Genomic DNA, 20,099 nt, shown 5'->3' with positions numbered 1-20,099 from the left:
GTAAAGAATAAGTAGGGAAAAGTAGTTTATAAGCTAAGAGTGAATGTTCTCTCAGAGAGGGTTTCTATTTTTCTTCGTTTACTAATGAATGATATTTTATGCCCTCACGGTTTGTGATCTTGCTTTTAATTGATTTTTGTATAGTTGCTATTGCTATTTATGTTCTTGCTTTTGGTCTTGATTGCTTTTACAGTCTAGTTAGAGCTGCAGCAAGTAGTTCCTCAGTTAACTGCCATTTTATATCGAAATGTGTGCTGAGTTTCTGCTTAATCAATTAAAAATGTATATGTAACATTGTAGATCTTCAAATTTATACTTACCACAGTAAAAAATTATTCATCTTAATAGTTCTTCTCTTAAGCCATGTATCTTAGTCTTGTTGGTCAAAAGGATCTTATGGCTCTCTGGTTCGTCGCAAGTGCATGTGAGTTACAACTGTAGTTGTGTACAACTCAAATATTTTAGACCGCCGAATTTGTTTGTTTCACCGTGTCTAAGGAATGCATCTGCACAAATCTGAACGTAAACCATAACTGTAACTTTTCGAACGAAATGCGGTTCCATTTAACCTACACTTGACAAAAATCTATAAAAACTCGACTATACGAAAAGAACGCGTTCAACTATAGTCCTAATTGTAAAATTTTAAAATTGAATCAAGTAACCGCGCCCACGCTGCACTCGTATGCAACTGCTTCTTCATATCACGATCACAAATTACAATTACGAGTGCAGCAAACTAGACAACCCCTTTACAGCCATAGAAACCTCCACGATCTGAGTGCGCGGTGCGGCATGATTCCTGACGGTGTTTGTGATGCTTGGAAGCAGGGGAAAACAAAGCAGTGGAGAGACAATCGAAGCCCTGTAAATCACTGGCCTTTGCGCTGCTACTACAGAATCGATGCACAACGTCACTCTCACTCCCACAAGTTCCACCGCGTGCGGTGCAGAGAGCAGACTCAGTACCCACCACCGTCACCGTTTATGACATCCACATGCTTACTTCCACCATCCCTATACCTTTTTTTTTTTTGCCCCCTCTATCTGTAGCGTTATAATACTACCAATTTGCTTCCTGTTTTTATGCTTTTCACGCTCTCTCTCAACAGATTCCCAGCTCAAGCATCGCTGTACCGTTGCCGCCCCTGTCTTCTTGTGCTGCCCCCATGGTTGTCTACAAAAATTGTCTTTGAGATTATTATAAGTGGTAATAATAATCATAACCGTCATCACGTATGTCAGAGATAAGCAAATCTCTCTTTCGAAAAAAATACATACCAGAAACGCGGGGGTGTTACGATTTCAATGTGCAAAAGAAGTGGTCTCTGTTTTAAAGTAAGAAAACAAAAGATGCGTGATAGATATATTTTCTTAATGTGTCGAGGGGCAGTTTATCAAAAACCCCAGCTATTGATTTGTATACCGATAAGGGCGTATCAAGCTAACACAAGGAGAACACTTAACATATGAATGGGAATCCATCTTACCCTATTTCGTTACAGAAAAAGAGAAGCATGTTGGGAAAAATAAGCATAAAAACAGATATTTTATGTATTTCAAAACTAAGAACATGTTCTGCTCTAACCTTGTACATTCTAGCAAAATCATAGCCTTTAAAGATAAAAGATCCAACATGTGACATAACTACTTTATTACATTTAAAAGAGAACTCATAACCGTCCCTAACTAAACAAAAACCACTGATAATGTTGCGTCGAACAGCAGGAACATGATGCACCATGTGTAATGATAGAACTCGCCCTGAATGAAACTTCAGGTCCACTCGTCCATATCCTAACACTTTAGATGCAGTTTAGTTCCCCATCTTCACAGTATTTCTATTTGCAAGCTGGTACGACACAAATAATAATTTGTCAACACAAATGTGTATGTTTGCACCAGTGTCTACGAACCATTCATTTGGTTCATAAATATTTAGTAATTCAGTGTTAATAGAAACATATCATTCTATGGACCCATTAGGCTCAGTCATAACCATGTTAACCTGAGGCACACTAGTGGACCCTGGATTGGCTTTAGCTTTCTTTGTAGGATAAGCTTTAGCCCAATGTCCAACATGTCTACAATTCTAACATGGTTTGTTTGCTTTTGGTTTCTTTTGGATCTTAGATTTGGATTTGATTTCATCATCAGGTTTGCCATTAGGTTAGTTTTTAAGCTTTTTCCCAGAAGTTATAATATGTGCTTTAGGTTGGTGCTCAACAGGCACAACATGTTTCTGATTCTTATGTTCTTCCTCAATAGCTATGGCAATCATCAAGTCATCAAGATTTATTTTTTCCGAATGCTTGAGACATATTCCAAAAGTCTCCCAAGAATTAGAAATTTTCTCGATAATTGTCATAACTTAAAAAATTTTCAGTAAGTCTCATTTCAGCTTCTCGCAGAGCATGAAGAATGAACAGATGTTCATGTGCTTGTTATGTTACATATTTACCCTCAACCATTTAAAACTTTAAGAACTTGGACACATAATATTTTTCAAGACCGAGGTCTTCAGTATTATATTTTCTGTCCAGTTCATCCCATAATGCATTTGTAGTGGCTGAAAAAGAACAATAGACATCGAAGAGCACGTTAGACAGAGCCAACAAAATGCATCCTCTGGCTATTTGGTCCTTCTCCGTCCATTGTGCAATTTTATCTGTACTATTACCATCTTTTTCATTTAGTTTTTGGCATTATGTTAATATCATTGCCAACAGTCCCTTAGTCGTCAGCCAGATCTTCATACGTTGTTGCCAACATTTGAAGAACTGTCCAACAAAATTTTTAAGCATTCCAGACATGTTCATTTTAGAGGCATATGAACAAACTCTAGAAATAAACAACATAACTTCAATTAAAATTAGTTTCTTCAAGATTGTTGGGGAAAACAAGCATAAAAATAGATCCAAAGTAGTATAGAACAAACAATACATGAATGAAAGAAAAGAGCAGAAAGTTAAAAACATCATATTAAAACACTTCAAGTTTAAAATATTTTACAAAAGTGCCGAATCGCCCTCTTAACAGAGGACTGGCCTTGAAAAAATATGCTCCACCTACGGTAGCATTAGGTCTGCACAGTACTTCCGAGGATGAGATGGCTGCAGTCCAAAGAAGCGCTCTCTTATGGTGAACATCACGACTACTTCTTCAGTTTGTTAGAACCTCCAATACTTAACAACATATAGAATTATCAAAAGAAGAAGAAGACATGAGATTTCGTTTTTCTATGTGTCTCAAATGATCAGAAGAAGCACTTTCATAAGGTTCATGGGAGACAAAGATTTGAATTCCAGTTATTACAATGTTTGTAACGTCTGCAATAAAATCTATTCAATCCTTGTAACGTTTGTAACATATAAAACGTTCAGATGGTTTTAAGTGAGCACACGCACCCGGACTGCGCACGAGCCTGCTCACTTGCTCGCACGCTTGCTTGCTCGCACGCTCGCTTATATACCAACACAAGTGTATATTACTAACACCTTTGTTATACCATATATAACACTTGTGTTAATTTGAACCAACTAAAATGCATTTAATTAGCCAATGTGAGACTAAAACTCACATGCTACTTATTAAACACAATTTAATTTTTATCTACGAAATTCAATTATTAAATGATATCTTTCCATAAAAATCCTCTAAGATTCATTTATTTCAACAAAGCAACTCAATGACAATTATATTAATGCCAGAAGTAAACAACGTCCATATTTCTTCCCAGTACATGAACATTTTCTCGCAGTACCCAAGAAAGATGCTTTAGAGTAAAAACGTACTAGCTAGAATGTCCTCCCTGGTAATCCAAATCCATGTGAAATCATGTAAAATTCCAGTATTGTTACTTTCCATTTTACTACCATTTTTCATACAAGTACTTCAATGATTCAATAATTATTGAAAGTTGATTGAGTGGTCCATGTGCCGTATCATTTTTGACATAAGAATGGGAATCCTTTTTGAAGAAAATTTTGCTGTTTGTCCAAATTTACATTGATGCATTTTTAACTCAGAGTACCAATATCTTCAATGATTGCCATTTCGATGAAAAGATAGTTTTCTCGAGTAAAGTGTTCACGTAAACTATTATGTGAAGAAAAAAAATACTATAGAGTGAAAATCAGACGGCAAGAAAGTGGAACAAGATGCATATTTTAGCATTATATTTTAAAGTTGATAACTATACTCAAAAATATATTGATTAATGAAGTAACATTCAACAGTTTAATTACACTGATTTGTAAATCATACAAATAGAATGCATGTCAAGTCCAATTTTCAGTGTGTGGATTTCTACCGTGGGCTCTCTCTAGCTCTCTGCATAAATTAATGTACATTTTAGCTTTACAGTGAATTCTAATTACACTTCCAAGTGATTCGAATGAGTGGCTAAAAATGAATCAAATAAAAGAAAAATATGTAAACAATTAAAATAAAAAAAAGATAACTTTTTAACAGTATGCCCGTAAGAATTGGAGCAAATAGAGATCATAAACCACAAACTAATATCAATTTAATGTTTACATACTTATCAGTTGATCTATGAATATTAACGTATGAAATGTTTAATTAATATTATTTATGCGTACCCCCATTTAATAAACTAGTAAAAGAAACTCATGTACCCTTAAGAGTTCCAAAAAAAGTTAAGAAGCATTAGATTCCTTACCATTTTCACCCCTTGTTTTGCCCTTTAAAATCTTAAGCAACCTTTTAACTCCAAATTTAATGTTGCTTGAGATGCTATCCTCTGCTTTGAAAACTCACCCCCCACTTGCTTGTATAGAATTAGTGTTAATTATCGCATATTGTGAGAGAACATTTTCTTAGTCATTAGCATCTCACTCTCCCTTGACAGTGATAAGGTGAGAGTTCCTAGATTTGTCTCTAACCCTGTACATATATTTTTATGTACCGATATTTTCAATGATTTTTCTTTTATAATAATATTACTGATCCAACTCATTCTTTTTCCTTGATTTTCTGAAAATAGGTGAGTATTCTATTGGCTGCAAAGTATGATCCTTGTCCTCGCAGATACATGGGTTGATAATTCCTAGAGTTGTGTCCATAAAAAAAATAATCTGAACCTTTAAAGAAACATCTCCTGTGGCAATCTCTTGTTCCCGCCAAGAAGAAAAGAAGAACCATGTGCTATCCTCATGGGTTTATGTCATGCATGATGGACAGAGTCAGGATATTTTTCAAATGTGGCACAGCTTAATTGTGTAAATAACTATATTAGGTTGATTTATTTAACGACCAACGCAAATTTTGATTCTTAAATCTTCTTTTTAAAAATGTTTAGAATCAAATTATCACCTTAGCTTAATTACATTACAAGACAATGCACTAGCGTAGTTCATGTTAGATCTTTGATTTCACTTAGTATTTGTCCGAATAAGAGGAAGAGCATCAGGACTCACCTCATCCACAAATGTGTCATATGAGAGCAGGGGAAAATTAAGCGACACTAACACAAACCTCGAATCCAACAAAGGGCTCCTTGAATCCACAAAGAATAAACTGAGGAGAAATACTATTGATTGTAGGCATAAAAAATTGCCTATAAATTGCAAAGAAGCTAAAAAATGACGAAAACGCTAAAATCTCTCAAACCGGAGGGAATTTGGAGAAACGGACGGCGGCAAACCTAACTTCGATCGGTTTGGTTGGCCCCGCCTCGTTGAGATAAGCGATTTTCATATATAATTCATCCAATTTTGACTTACGGTTTGAAAGTTATGACCTGTTCTTCGCAACATGTTCTGAAGTCCCCCTGACCTGATCGAACCTCGCCTGAACTATTGGACCAAGCCTGTAGGTTCCCGGAACACAGCTCGAAATGAAGAAAAGGCGATGAACGTCATCATCCGAATCAAAGAAGATTATCTGATGCCTAAAGGAAGCAAAGAAACGCACGAAACAACGGAATGAAGAAGCGACGGGACGACAAAACGACGAGCTCAGGGTGTCTCGGATTCCGAGACACCTCAGGGTGTCACGGAAGTGTGAGACACCTCAGGGTGTCTCGCACACCAAGAAGCCGATGACGCAGTTCTCGATGTTTTCTTCGGGTTTCGTGCTATCTATTGGCTTCCTAACTGCCTTGGGGTTATCCTTAAACATGGGAGAGCCGTTTCTAACTGAAGATAGGTTCAAATTGCAGATTCCTATCCACAAACACGGTGTTCAAGCCCTATAAATAGCCCCATTCGTGCAATTGTGAAGGGTACTAACGGATACTGACGAACGTGCGAGAGAACCCACGTTTTCCAGAGCAGAGCTATGATTTACAGAGAGAGAGGCGAGGTCTTGGTGACTTTCTGAACATAAAGGGAGAATTTCGAGAGATCCATAGCCTTCCACCCGTTTCCTTGAGATCAAACCTTGTTTTGATCTTGAGAAGAGTGATAATCTCACTTTGTTGAGGTTATTCACTTCTGTTCTAAGTTTCCTCGATTGAAACAAAGAACACCGAGCCTTCTTTCAGATCAACCTGGATCTGTTATTCGGTGATCCACGGATCAAAGCGTCCCCGGCACAGGCAAAGATCACACGCAAGCAGCAACCGATAAACGATCATGCGTGTGTTTCTAGGAAATTTTTGTCTATTTCATTTGTGTAAGCAAGAAGTTTTATAAAAAGGCTAGACTCTCTTTGAATCTGTAATTAATAAACAATTATAATTAATTCTACAATGAAATCAATTTCCGACGTAAACATTAATTAAAGCAATTAGAGCTTACATGGTTCTTCTTTAAAAAAAAGCAACTCCTAAAAGAGTAAACAAATCGTTCATATTTGAATTAAAACCAAATTCATTTCCTATTCAAAACGGACCCCTACATTCTCTTGCCTTTCCGCACAATGCTTAGCCAAAGCAACAAAAAGTGCCTCATTTGGCCCTACCTTATATTCTCTCTTTGTTCTCATTGTCTCTTCTCAACCTACTTGCTCTTGTCATTTCTATATCATCTATACTAGTGGTATGCCTTTCCCCATTTCAACCTCAACCCAAATCCATTAAAGATAGGGGTTAGAGGTAGTTGCTCCTCTCTCAATCACAATCCAATTACTCAAGATAAGGTGAAGATGACAATGTTTTATTACCTTCACTAAATGAGTGAATGGTATCACACACTAGAAGGCTCTGATGCTACCTGTGATCTCCATAGCCATTGCTTTCAAAATTTCAAATATATTGTATATTGCACAAGAAAGTGACACCTCTGAGATAAAATGGTTACCGTCTTTTACTTTCTTTTGGCAAACCAATTAAGGGAAATGGGCAACATCTCTAGCTACTTCCTTAGACAAAGTGTTCAGTGTTAAAGTTGTTAAAGAAAGGCAAATCTCTCCTCCCTAGATTCACCATGTTATCTCATGTACTAAGCCTGAGATGCATTCCTACCCTACTGCATGTGCATATGAAAAGGGCCTCTCATTCACTTCTCATTTGTACATACAGTAGTAAGAAAAGCACATATCCATTTATAGGAGAATCATGTAGTTATCAGATCCTCGTCACACTTTATTACTTTACTTTGATCTTTCATTGATCAACCTCCTTTGATAGTGACCTTTGGTGAAGCTGTAGAGCTCCCAAAACAGCTGAAGAAGTTAATTTACTAGTCCCAAAACCAATTAATGTCGGTTTCTTAATGAAAAAAAATAAGGTTTAATTTTAGAAAACCCCCGTCAATTATAGGGTTTGTCTCAGAAGACCCCCTCAGCTATTTTATCGTTAGAAAACCCCCTCAAATTTGAGGGTGTTGTAGATAACCCCCCTCAACTTTTAAAATATGAGTAAACCCCTTAACTATGGGGTGTATAACAAAAAAAAACCCCTTTTATTTTTCTCATTTTTTCAAATAACCCCCTTAATATTATTAATTTGAAATATGCAATGAGCAAAATACCCTTGGTTGGAAAAATTTCATGTAAGTTTAAGAACCCAACCCAATCAAAATATTAGACTTCGGTCTGATGAGTTTTGATGAGGAACTAATCTTCAAAAAAATTAAAAGTTTCAATTGTTTCAAACATTACAATCATGGATAAGCACAAAATAAAAGAAGTTTTAAGCAAAAAATAAAAGAAATTTAGTGTTTTGAAAAAGAAAAAAGAAATAGATTTGCACGTAAACCTAACAATGGGCATGGAGGAATAGGAAAAGGGGGGAATAAAATGAAAGTTATTTTTAACAAAAAAAAAAAGTTAAAAAGGAAACAATATAGTAAAAAAATTAATGTATTAGGGATGGTATGATCTTTTTAAATCATTTGTTGCTTTAGATTTAAATTATACTAGTTTAAGGGGTTAAGTAAGAAAAGTTAAGGGGGGTAAATAACATTTCGAAAGTTAAAGAGGGTTATCTACAATAACTCTATAATTAATTTAAGGGGGGTTTCTAAAGTTAAAATAGTTGAGAGGGGTTTTATGACACGACCCCATAGTTGAGGGGGGTTTAAAAATTAACCCAAAAAATAAATGATCGTGTGCAACTTCAAAAGCAATCTTCTACAGTAATGTTCCTGTAAGGAAGTGCACAGATAATATATTGCTCATTCAAGTTTAAATTACGACTAATAAGATCATGAAGTCATTAAATTAGTTACCAAGTTGGCCTAATCTTGTCTGACTATAGAAAGATGCACATTAAATATAATATATAGAGAGAGGGAAAAAGATAGTGGGGGGCTTATCACATTTCTATTGGGCCAAAACTAAATCCTTCTAGGACCTGTCCTCCATCATCTTAATGAAGCATCTTGATGAAGGAAAAATGCAGCAAACTGTAATATTTCAATCAATCCATCAACCCCCTCATATTACTCTATATAAGAACCTTGAACCTCTCTTCATCCTTTATTGTTCATTGGATTCCATTTCCTTCTTCTCTTTGATCACATTCTTTTGGTCATCTTGAGCCTTGCATGGAGATTAAGGAAGTATGGTTGCAGCCAAGGATGACTTGCCGACTCTTAGAGTTTGTTCGATTTTAGAAGTCATTTTTACAAGGAAATCGGCAAGTTGTCTTTGGCTACATCTTGCTTCCTCCTTCCCATGCTAGGCCTTGTGATGACAATGCTCAAGATGTTCAAGTTCTTTGGCTATTTAATTTGTCTTCTTTTAATTAGTCCTTTTATTCATATCTAATAATTAGTATAATATCTGAAATTGGAAGAGAAATGGTGAGCTTTGCTTTCGTTCTAACTATATCGCATTAAATTTAGTTCTCTTTTTTTTTTCCTTTTAAAACTTCAGATTGACGTAATAGTACAATGCTCCAAGTACATTTTGTTCATTTCTATCGGAGTTCATTTTTCATTCTAAGATCTTTCAAGGTCTTGTGTTATTTCTTATTTCCAAGTCCCTATATCACTGTAAGTTGCTCTAGAATTAAATAACAGTTCTTTTATTGCTAGCTTCCTTTTTCCCTTCAGACTTGGTAGCGTACTGAAATTTTAAGATCCCCATCTATAGACATTTCTTCTCCAAATAGCTAAAACACCCCAGGTGGGATCCTTCGACCATGAAAATGATTAAGGATTCAGTTTTCATTTACTGGTTATTATATGTTATCTTTTTTAAGTATAGCTAGCTATCAATAGATGTCTATTCCTGTCACCTTTTTTTTTTTTTTTTGCTTGGCCTTTTGAATTTCTCATTTACTAATTACAACAATGCTTCTTATTTCAAGTTTGATCTGCAATTCTTTAGTCATTGGATCATTGGCTGTTTGGTATGAGAATGTTGTATTTTCCAATTAATATCCTTTATTATTCTTATTTCCAGGTTTAATTTATACACACACACACGCTAGGACTACTTGATTTATCATACAGAAGCCATTCTAATATCAATTCTTTTCTGTTGCAGGTTAAATTAGTCAATTCATTCGTGTGTCCTGAGGCGTGGACAGATTGGTTGTTTTATAAAAGTACGATTCTTGTATTGTTTATAAAACTTGCTTACGGTTCTCAGCATGAAAGAGATTGATCACATGCTTATGTTTTTACACGAGTAGCAGTCTAAATTATCTGCATAACTTCTAGGCAAGATTAATCCTAATTTTTAGGCAAGATTGGCTGAATGTGCTAGTAGCAGTCATTTTTCTTTTCCGCAAATATTTAAAGCTAGCTAGCTTCTTGTGTTGCTATAATCAATAAGTTCAATATTTAAATATTGAACTTGGGTGCATCGTGTAATGTATACTGAAGGTGAAGATTGTGATCTTAATGAAGTAAGATGAAAGCAAGGGGAAATGTGAAACTGATTCATCAATTTCAAATGAGATAGGTATGAAAATTGAGGTGGAATGGAACGGTTTGGCTAAAGGAGAAAGTATAAATACCCTTAAATTTTAGATAGGAAAAAAAAATAAACATTTTACCTTTGATGGTAAAGATTCAATTGAGGATCATGTGATGCATGATAAAAGCATGCATTTTGAAACATGTAGATCATATTGAATAGTAAAGGTCATTTGTTGGACTAAATTTACCATGCATTTCTGCAAGTGCAACACATACACCCTACAATTTCTAGCGTGAACAATTTTTCACTTCAGCTCCATTTAATTTTTTTTATTATTGAAATCGACCCTTTTTTTATTTACCAAAACCGACCCGATTTCTTGATTAGCAGCTTAATCACCTTCCTAATTAGTCGGGGTTGGTAACCCCGACTATTTAGGAAGGTGTTAAACCCTAATTAGAAGCCTTAAACCCTAAAAATTAATATCCTAAATAGTCGAAGGTGTTAAACCCTAATTAGAAGCCTTAAACCCTAAAAATTAATATCCTAAATAGTCGGGGTTGGCAATCCCGACTAATTAGGAAGGTGATTAAGTTGCTAATCACGAAATCGGGTCGGTTTTGGTAATAAAAAAATGGATCGATTTCAATAATAAAAAATTAGAATGAGGCTGAAGTGAAAATTTGTTCTTTCTAGCGTTGTACCTACCATGCAAATTACACCGCAGTTAAAGCCACTTGCACATTTTTTTTTGTGGTGTGTGTTTGGATGTAGAGAGAAGTTGGGAAAACGAATGCATAGATTCATCAATCTAAACAGTGATTCTATGGCTGTATTAGCCAACACTATATTAGATATATAAGTGATGTATATGAAGAGAAAAAATAATAATGACTGCATGTGTTGTGTATAGGCTATAATATGATTTGTATCTCACTCATATTGGTTTCTCGAGAAATAAATATCTAATGTTCTTTATAAATGTACATTTTTCTTGATGAAATCTCCATTTGTTTGATTAGATGGTACTGGTGTTTAACAGTTTTTGCAGAATAAGTCCTGTAAATACTTATCCGCACATGCACGACATGCCAATACACAATTCTTGCTAATGACTTTATATAACTTTTTTCTAGAAAAGATCTTTGTACAAGTTAGTTTGTACAAACAATTTCTATGCTTAAAACTTAAAAAGATGAGGTTGCATCATAAAGCAAGGTGCAAATGCAGCTTTCTAATTTTTCGATTCTAAATTAATCAATGGAGTAAAGGACATCTCTTACTGGTTCGAAACAGCTTTTAACAATTGCGGGTTTGCTGAAAAAAGAGTATGATCAAAATTATACTTGATAACTTCTTACAATGGAAAAAGTTGTTATCTTGTTTCCTAATGAAAAATGACGCGCTTCATGATCAGCAAATGTGTGCAGAGGTTAGTGTATTGTTGGATACCTGCAATAACACAGTTTGTACTTCTACAGATGCAGCATTTTTCTTGTTCAGTGAAATTTCAACTCAGAATATTCATGTGTAAAATAGCATCTCATGTTAGCAAAAAAATATCTGTTGTATGGAAGCAGGAATTTGTAAATTTTTATGGACATAATCAAGTTACACAAAATCAGAGAATCTATTGATGTACACAATTGTCTTGGATGGATATATTTGATAGCTCATGTCAGTGCTTGAAGATTTAGGTATCGTTCTTTCTTCTACTTGGATGAGTTCTAAGTCATTAGAACCAAGAGCAAGCCAAGAAATGCGTTAGAAAAGGAACTTCATCATAACGTTGCATCCGTTGATTGAAAAGGCTAGTATGCTGATTGATCATGTAACGAGTGATTGTAGCCTAGTTAATTAGTAATTATTCCCATTATTCACCTGAATGATCAGAAAACCAAAATGTAAGAAAGAGGTATGTTACGGAGCGCATGGAATTGACATATGAAGATACGGAATGGAGCTAATACTAAATACTAAAATACGGAAAAACCTCAAGTTGAGTGTTGAGATCCTCAGAATTCCACAATCTTGAATGCTATACGCACAAAATCGAAAGTGAATCGCAAAACAGCAGTCTTGAATATAAAATTATCGCTGTAAGAGTGTTATCACAAATCGAGAATCCTTGTCCTGAGAAAAAGGAAAAAAGGAGGGGTCAGTACATTATCTGGCTATAGAAGAAGCAAGAAGATTAAAGGATACACACACACACACACACAATGAATATAAATGTTTTTAAGTATAACATCTGATGTATACATTCATGAATCTGAGGCTTAAACTGAAATTACAAGGACATCAACTGAGCTCATGATTTTAAACAATGAAAAGACAAATCATAAGATATAAAAGGGATGACTATCCAAAATCCTGATACAATGGCAGAATTACATTCTCTCAAGTTAGTGATTGATAAATGATAGCAAATTTTTTTACAGGATAATTACACAACTGAATATTCCAGTGCTGCTAACCCTCCCAAAAAAAAGAAGAAGAAAGAAAGAAAAGAAAACAAAAGAAAAGGACAGGGAAAAAAGACTATTGACAAGAGTCTGATGAACAGGAACTAATTAAAGAAAATGAATCGGAAATTGAAATTAACTCATACTGTAGACAGCACATATTAATACATAAAGCTAAATTATCACTTTGCGCCATGTTATAAGTTATAACTTTTCATTGTCGAATAAATATCAACAACAAGAAGATTTGGTCACAAACTGGTTTGGCCTGAAGTTCATACTTCAAGCCGCTACAGTTAGTGTGTTCAACTGTATAGAATAAGCGCCACGGTTAACTGAAAACTATAGTTCTTTTCTTAGAAGAATTGCAGAACCTTCATAGAAATAACAATTAAAGGGGTCAGAATATTTGGCTTGTGATTTTGAATACCTTATAGTCCAACATAAAGCAATCAGGAAAATGATGACAGTTAAATGAACCATGACAAATCATAAGATGAAATTGCAGATAAATCAATCTGAGCATTAATGGCACTGTGTTTCTTCCTTAAAAGTGATGCTCATAAGCTTGGACCCAATATTCTGTGCATCTGTGAACTCAACGGTCAAGGAGGAGCCAATCACTATGACTATACTGACTCGGGTAAATCCACAATATGCTTGCCCAATATTGTGACTACATCTTCAACACTACCAATTACACCATTGCAAAATAGTGGGTAAAATTGAATGCAAATAAATGATTAGCAATAGAACAGAAGTGTTATAAAAAGTGTATGAGCACAAACGAGCAGCTACCTAAAATGGAAATGAGATTCAGAATTTCCTGTGAAAGCTCAATTTCTACCGTATCGAGTCTATCGACCCTATAGAACAAGGTTCACTGTGTTACTCAACTCAGATGTACTTCTTATTTCAATTGTTTGATGACGCAGATACTCACAACTTGGCTACTGGACATTTTAGCGCATAGAAATTACTCTCCAACGAAAGAAAAAAAAAAGAAAGAAAGAAAAATATTGGCACACATCAAGTCGTTATCTGAATATGCTCCTGCTTCTCTAGCCCAGTGCTGGTGGTCCTATATCACTCATATCAAACCCCAATGATGTCACATAAAGGTCTATACCTATTTTATAAACTATGAATCAATTGGTTAATTAATTTTGTAAGATAATAAACACATTATTATTTATAAAGCCCATGGTACACAGCCACAAATCCTGATATCAGAATTTTGGATATTTTCTAGGACTAAAAACTTTATGCATTTGGTACACACATTTTGAAGAGGATGCCGAGATGATGGCAGGCAATATATCACAAGTTCAAACACTGAGGTGACTCTGTGCTTTCATCTGTAAAACTTTAAGAAAACTTGCTCACATACCATTAACGCCTAGCAGATTTGGATGCTCCCCACAAACAAAAGAATCACATCAGATATTCATTTTTTAAATCCAAAACCATTTATTAGTAAACTCAATTCATATGTGGGAAACTCCAAAATGGATTCACTTCTTGTTTTGGAGTAAATTATACGATCCTGAATAAATAATGTTGAGCTGTGTGGTTCACCATTCACTAAAACATTGAGAATTAATTGTCTGCTCCTAAATAAAAGTTCCCTGAGCGGCACAGGGTATCAGACATCTCTAGGTGCTTAAATTTGATTGAATGAAATAGATTAAAAAAAACAACTTTTAGTGGCAGTTGATTCAAATGATTTAGATAGTCCAAAGCATGTCTCCTTTACAATAATTTAGATGACATAAACTGTTCGCATACATCAGACTAACAGAGGTTGACTTAGAAATACTTATAGTTTGCGGATGTCAAATAGGGATCCACCGAACTCCATGCTAGAAACAGCGATCACTTGAAGTCCGTGCTTGAAAAATAGCACGTGATCTCACTTTCTAGTCAGAGATAAAATTAAATAATCAACTGGCAGCAGAATTTTAAAAGTGTCATGCCTTGGCACCTCAGGCACTCAGGCGAGGCGATCATGTACAGAATAATTTCAGATTTTCAACTATAGTATAATGTTCGGTTTGTTATTAAAAATTGAATAGTCATGCATTATGACTCATCAAAATTGCAATTTATTAATTATATTGACTAAATTTCAATTGCAATAATGATGATGCAATAGATGGAATAAATTGGATGAGAATCTGAATACAAATTGAAGGCCATTTGGTGAGTTCGGATACAATTTGGAGGGCATTGTGGAAAACAATCTTTTAGCATACAAGATACATTTATAATAGCAGTAGATTAAGTTTGAGTATTTGAGAAACAAGGAGGGAGATTTCACACAGATGAGAACCAATGGGCCTCTTCTTAGCACCAGCACTGAAACCAACCAAAAACATGCACTATCACTTTTATGCAAAAAACAATGGGAATTTTGTGGCTAGACAACATCCATAGGATCCTCAATCATGTGTAGGATAATTAGAATCCACAGGCACACTATCTACTGCTAACTAACATTCACGATCTCCGATTGATCTTTGAATAACCATACACGGAGTCGTGTGATACGGGTGTATCTTCTCTTCGGAACTTAGCGATCCTCATGGGAGATTGAGGATAGATGATTCTCATGGTAACTTAAGAATAGAGGGGTAAAACAACACAATGGAACGCAGGTTGAAGCGTGGAACGAGACGGCGAATCGAAGAATCGAAGCATCTAGTTTTCAGCCCGTGATTCGACTCATACATGTATATGAGTCGACTCATCAGGTTGAGTCGACTCATCAGGTTGAATCGACTCATGCCTGTCATGAGTCGACTCACGAAACCCAGCCGTTTTGTCGAAAGTTTTTGACGAGTCGACTCACCTCATCATGAGTCGACTCACTTGGCATGAGTCGACTCATGCATGTTTATGAGTCGACTCATCGACGGTTTCCTGGTTCGTTTGGGTTTCTGTTTGTACGAATTCCTGTAGAGTTTGGGCTTGGTTATTTACCACTTTGTCATCCACGTTGTTACACCTATATAAGGGATTGTTTTAGGGTTTTAAAAAAAAGAATAAGAAAACAATCAAGAGAGATTAGATTGTATTTGAGAATTAAGAGAGATTGTTCTTCAATTCTAGTGAGATTATGAGAGATTGTAAACTATTTTATTCTCATAATCTAGAGAATGTATTTTTCTTCGCCACCACTGAATTGTTTTTGTGTTCTTGTTATTTTCTTCTTAACCCACATTTGATAATTCCGCGATCAAAGGTGCTCGCACGGCGACTCGTATCAAGTTGGTATCAGAACGATCTGATCCTGTAAAGGGGTATCCTGTGTATGGTCCTAACTCGATCGCAATTCAAGAAGCTAGGCGAGATCCTTATTTCATTGGAAGGAGTCCAGAAATTAAGGAAGAAGAAGATGACTGAAGGTGATAGTTCAGCGAGGCTAGATGCGCTGAAGAAACAGATAGAGACAATGAGTTCGACTCTCACACAGCTCATCAATATCTTCCAAGAAAAGAACAAAAAAGAGGAATCTTCTTCGAAAGGCAAGAAGAAACTTATGGAGTCCGATGGAGAAGGCGAGGAATCTGATTCTAATAGGGAGGCTGAGATTGTCAAAACTGTTCTGCATTAATGGGGTAAGGGTTCTTATCAGAATTTAAAGATAAACTTTAAGGTAGAGATTCCTGTTTATGATGGGAGTATCAACGTCGAGAGGTTTGATGATTGGATCGAGCGGATGGAGATGTATTTTACCCTTTACGGATATTCATCCAAGGAGAAGCTTGTGTTCGCGACTTTAAAGCTTTCGGGACATGCATTGACATGGTGGAAATCCTATTGCAAGTAGGAACGAAAGGCGATGTCGTGGAACAAATTCAAGGAGCTACTGAAGAAACAGTTCTACCCAGTAGGGTTCCTTGAGGAGCATTAATATAAGTGGTACGGATAGCGCCAAATGTTCAACCAGACCGTTCAAGAATATACGACGGAGTTCCAGCAGCAGGCGATGGTTCTCAACATCGAGATGGAGGAATATTTCATCTTTATGAAGTATATGGCGGGTCTGAATGAATATATCCGAAAAAAGATAAAGTTGTTCACAGTCAAGTCCATGGCAGAAGCGAGTGTGAAGGTCATTGCCATTGAGGGCAGGCGAAAGAAGGACAACGAAATGAAAGGAGACTCCAAACAGACGGGAGGTAAGTCTAGTGGCTCTCAGCCTAAGGAAGAGAAGAAGAAGGATGATTCGGGGAATACAGGATTGACATGCAATCACTGCAAACAGATAGGACACGTAGCTGATCGTTACTGGGAGAAATATCCTCATCTGAAGCCAAAAGGATTGAAGAAAATGGAGGAGAAGAAGGCATATGTAGTAGTTCAGGGTCCGAAGGAAGTTTCCGGGATGACAGAACCCAATAACAGTTTCAACCTTATGACGGGGAAGCAGACCACGATTGAGGACGAAGACCCGAGGGAGCAGTTCTTTGTTTTAAAATTGCAGGTCAAGACCAGCTTGGTTGATGTCTTAGTGGAACCAGGGAGCCAGAAAAATTTGATATCTGAGGCATTGATTCAGAAGCTGGGATTAAAGACGGTTAAACATCCGAAACTCTATCCTTTAGGGTGGATTCAGAAGGAGGTGGGATTGAGTGTGGTCAACCAATGCACTTTCAGATTTGCACTCCACGAGTCGTATATTGACGAGGTCATATGCGACGTCGTTCCGTTGGATGTTTGCCAAGTAATATTAGGCAATCCTTATTTATGGGATAGGTTTGCGATCTACGAAAGGCGGACTCAGAAATACACATTCACCAAGGATGATGAAAAGTTCATATTTCGTTCGGCGTCTCTTCCGAGGGAGGCAAACTTGGTGACGGTGACGCGAGCGAAGAGGCTAGTGAATGCAAGCAAGAAGTTCGTCTCGCTGTGCATTAGACTTCATGACGAGCCATCGAAAATGAGTTGTATATTGGAGCGAAAGACGACTACGGTGAGGCGAGGAACGAAGGAGTCGTTTCCAGTTATACGTCGATATCAGGTTCCTAGCAACGCCAGGTGGTACAGAAAGAATGGAGAAGCTCGTGAGTTTCCTCAGCTGAAGTTCTAACTTGAATGAGACTTTAAGTTCCTAAAGGGGGACCCATGATACGGGTGTATCTTTTCTTCGGAACTTAGCGATCATCATGGGAGCTTGAGGATAAATGATTCTCATGGTAACTTGAGAATAGAGGGGTAAAACAACACAGTGGAACGCAGGTTGAAGCGTGGAACGAGACGACGAATCAAAGAATCGAAGTATCCAGTTTTTAGCCCGTGAGTCGACTCATACATGTACATGAGTCGACTCATCAGGTTGAGTCGACTCATGCCTGTCATGAGTCGACTCACGAAACTCAGCCGTTTTGTCGAAAGTTTTTGACGAGTCGATTCACCTCATCATGAGTCGACTCACTTGGCATGAGTCGACTCATGCATGTTTATGAGTCGACTCATCGACGATTTTCTGGTTCGTTTGGGTTTTTGTTTGTACGAATTCCTGTGCGGTTTGGGCTTGGTTATTTACCACTTTGTCATCCATGTTGTTACACCTATATAAGGGATTGTTTTAGGGTTTAAAAAAAAAGAAAGAGAAAGCAATCAAGAGAGATTAGATTGTATTTGGAGAGATTGTTCTTCAATTCTAGTAAGCTTGTGAGAAATTGTAAACTATTTTATTCTCATAATCTAGAAAAGGTATTTTCCTTCGCCACCACTGAATTGTTCTTGTTATTTTCTTCTCAACCTACCTTTGATAATTCCGCGATCAAAGGTGCTCGCACGGCGACTCGTATCATCATGGACCTCCATTTCCTAGAGCTAACCACATTTTGTGCCCAGCTAAAATCTAAAAAGCTGCAAAAATAGAGACGGAGATATTTCTTATTGTTTTTTCTGCACTAGATATTCTTGCCGTCTGGAAATTATTATCCGTGACTAATTCATGTAGTTCATGAAACTAAGGGAGTGGTCTAAGATTTTGCTTTACCCGACCATAAACTAGCTACAAAATCACATTAGTTACTTCTTTATCGATAACTTACTGGATCTAACTTCTAAGTTCCTGAAGGAAAGATCACTGAATGATTGAACCTGGAATCAACATGGCTTCTTTTTCAATAATTCATGTCAATATCCGAAACAGATAGAGCGAACATCAAAGCTTGAAACGATGTTGCTAGGAAAAAGGATTAGGTTATGTTACGAACAAGATACGCTAGCTACACATAAAATCCAGAGAAAACCTGTCAGATGCTCTCATGTCCCTGCTTACAAAGTTATCATCATACTGGAAGTCTGCAACTTCTTTAAAAAGTTGCTTTATCCTAAAATCTAACAAGACGAAGAAGAAAAATCGAAAAAAAAATTGCAAATAAGAATTTAGGATTACCAAAACATTAAATGCATGAGCATTCTATCACAAGATGTCGTCTAGCCTTTGAAATATGAAAGATTTAGTACCCAATATTTTTTTCAATAATACAATGACCAGTAAACAATTTAATTAACACTTTTCAAGTGAATTACATACGCGCAATACTTAAGAAACTTACAGTGAGATATGCAAGAAATAGCATATGCTGAAATTTCAAAGAATTACAACATGTGATGGCTTTGAAATCAGCATTCACAGTCTATAAATTGTACTCGACACCCGACACAAGCAGCAACTTAAATTTCATGGATTCTGAGTACGAAGGGGGAGAAAAATATTCGATTTTAATACCTCCATCGCATAAACATTGTTGCTAGTACGGAGAAAGGGCTCGTCACAGCGAAGATCGTCGAGATTGGGCTGTAGGGTTTTATCGAGAAAAGCACGGTGGATTTTGGGGAAGCTGGAGATGAGTTTGCGAGTGCCAAGGTGTTTGAAGAAATGCCTTATAGGGATTGGTGAACCGCGGTTGAACTGGATATGGCTATTGACTATTGAGGCTGCGGAAGCCTTTTGTGCGGAGATTGGCGCGCAGACGGTTCGTATACGGCTCGCGTGTGCTATGTATCATGTCCAGCTCCCACTTGTCAATTGTGGACACGAGTATGAATACATTTTCTGTAAGAGAATTTTATATTCATATCCGCTAATATTAGATATCTATTGTGCATATGAGAAAACCAGATAATAAAAATTATAGTTCACACGGTACAAATAGAGTTCATTAATACGTGGATGTGTTCGCGAATATAATTTGTAGCTCCCCTCTCTCTCCACCCTTCACGGTAATGATTTCTCATGAATTGCATATTTGCGAACAGATTTTTGGATGTTTAAATAAGTAATCGAATAGAATTTGAATCATCTTTGGTATCGGATTCAAACTTGAATAT

The 20,099-nt window shown here is 36.4% G+C and overlaps 2 long non-coding RNA genes across 2 annotated transcripts; one reads left to right on the top strand and one right to left on the bottom strand.

Annotated features, from left to right (window-relative positions):
• On the top strand, positions 8,721-10,041 carry LOC109849093. The gene is made up of 2 exons (XR_002248989.1): positions 8,721-8,815; positions 9,901-10,041. It is a non-coding gene; the product is annotated as an uncharacterized LOC109849093 (long non-coding RNA).
• Positions 11,890-19,723, bottom strand: LOC109849090. Its single transcript, XR_002248988.1, has 3 exons — positions 19,498-19,723; positions 12,272-12,411; positions 11,890-12,159 (listed from the first exon to the last, which is right to left on the bottom strand). It is a non-coding gene; the product is annotated as an uncharacterized LOC109849090 (long non-coding RNA).

This window comes from Asparagus officinalis, chromosome 7, assembly GCF_001876935.1.
Source record: "Asparagus officinalis chromosome 7, Aspof.V1, whole genome shotgun sequence".
NCBI classification, from domain to species: Eukaryota; Viridiplantae; Streptophyta; class Magnoliopsida; order Asparagales; family Asparagaceae; genus Asparagus; species Asparagus officinalis.
The sequence above is the reverse complement of the archived record's forward strand: the minus strand, read 5'-3'. Positions and strand labels throughout refer to the sequence as shown.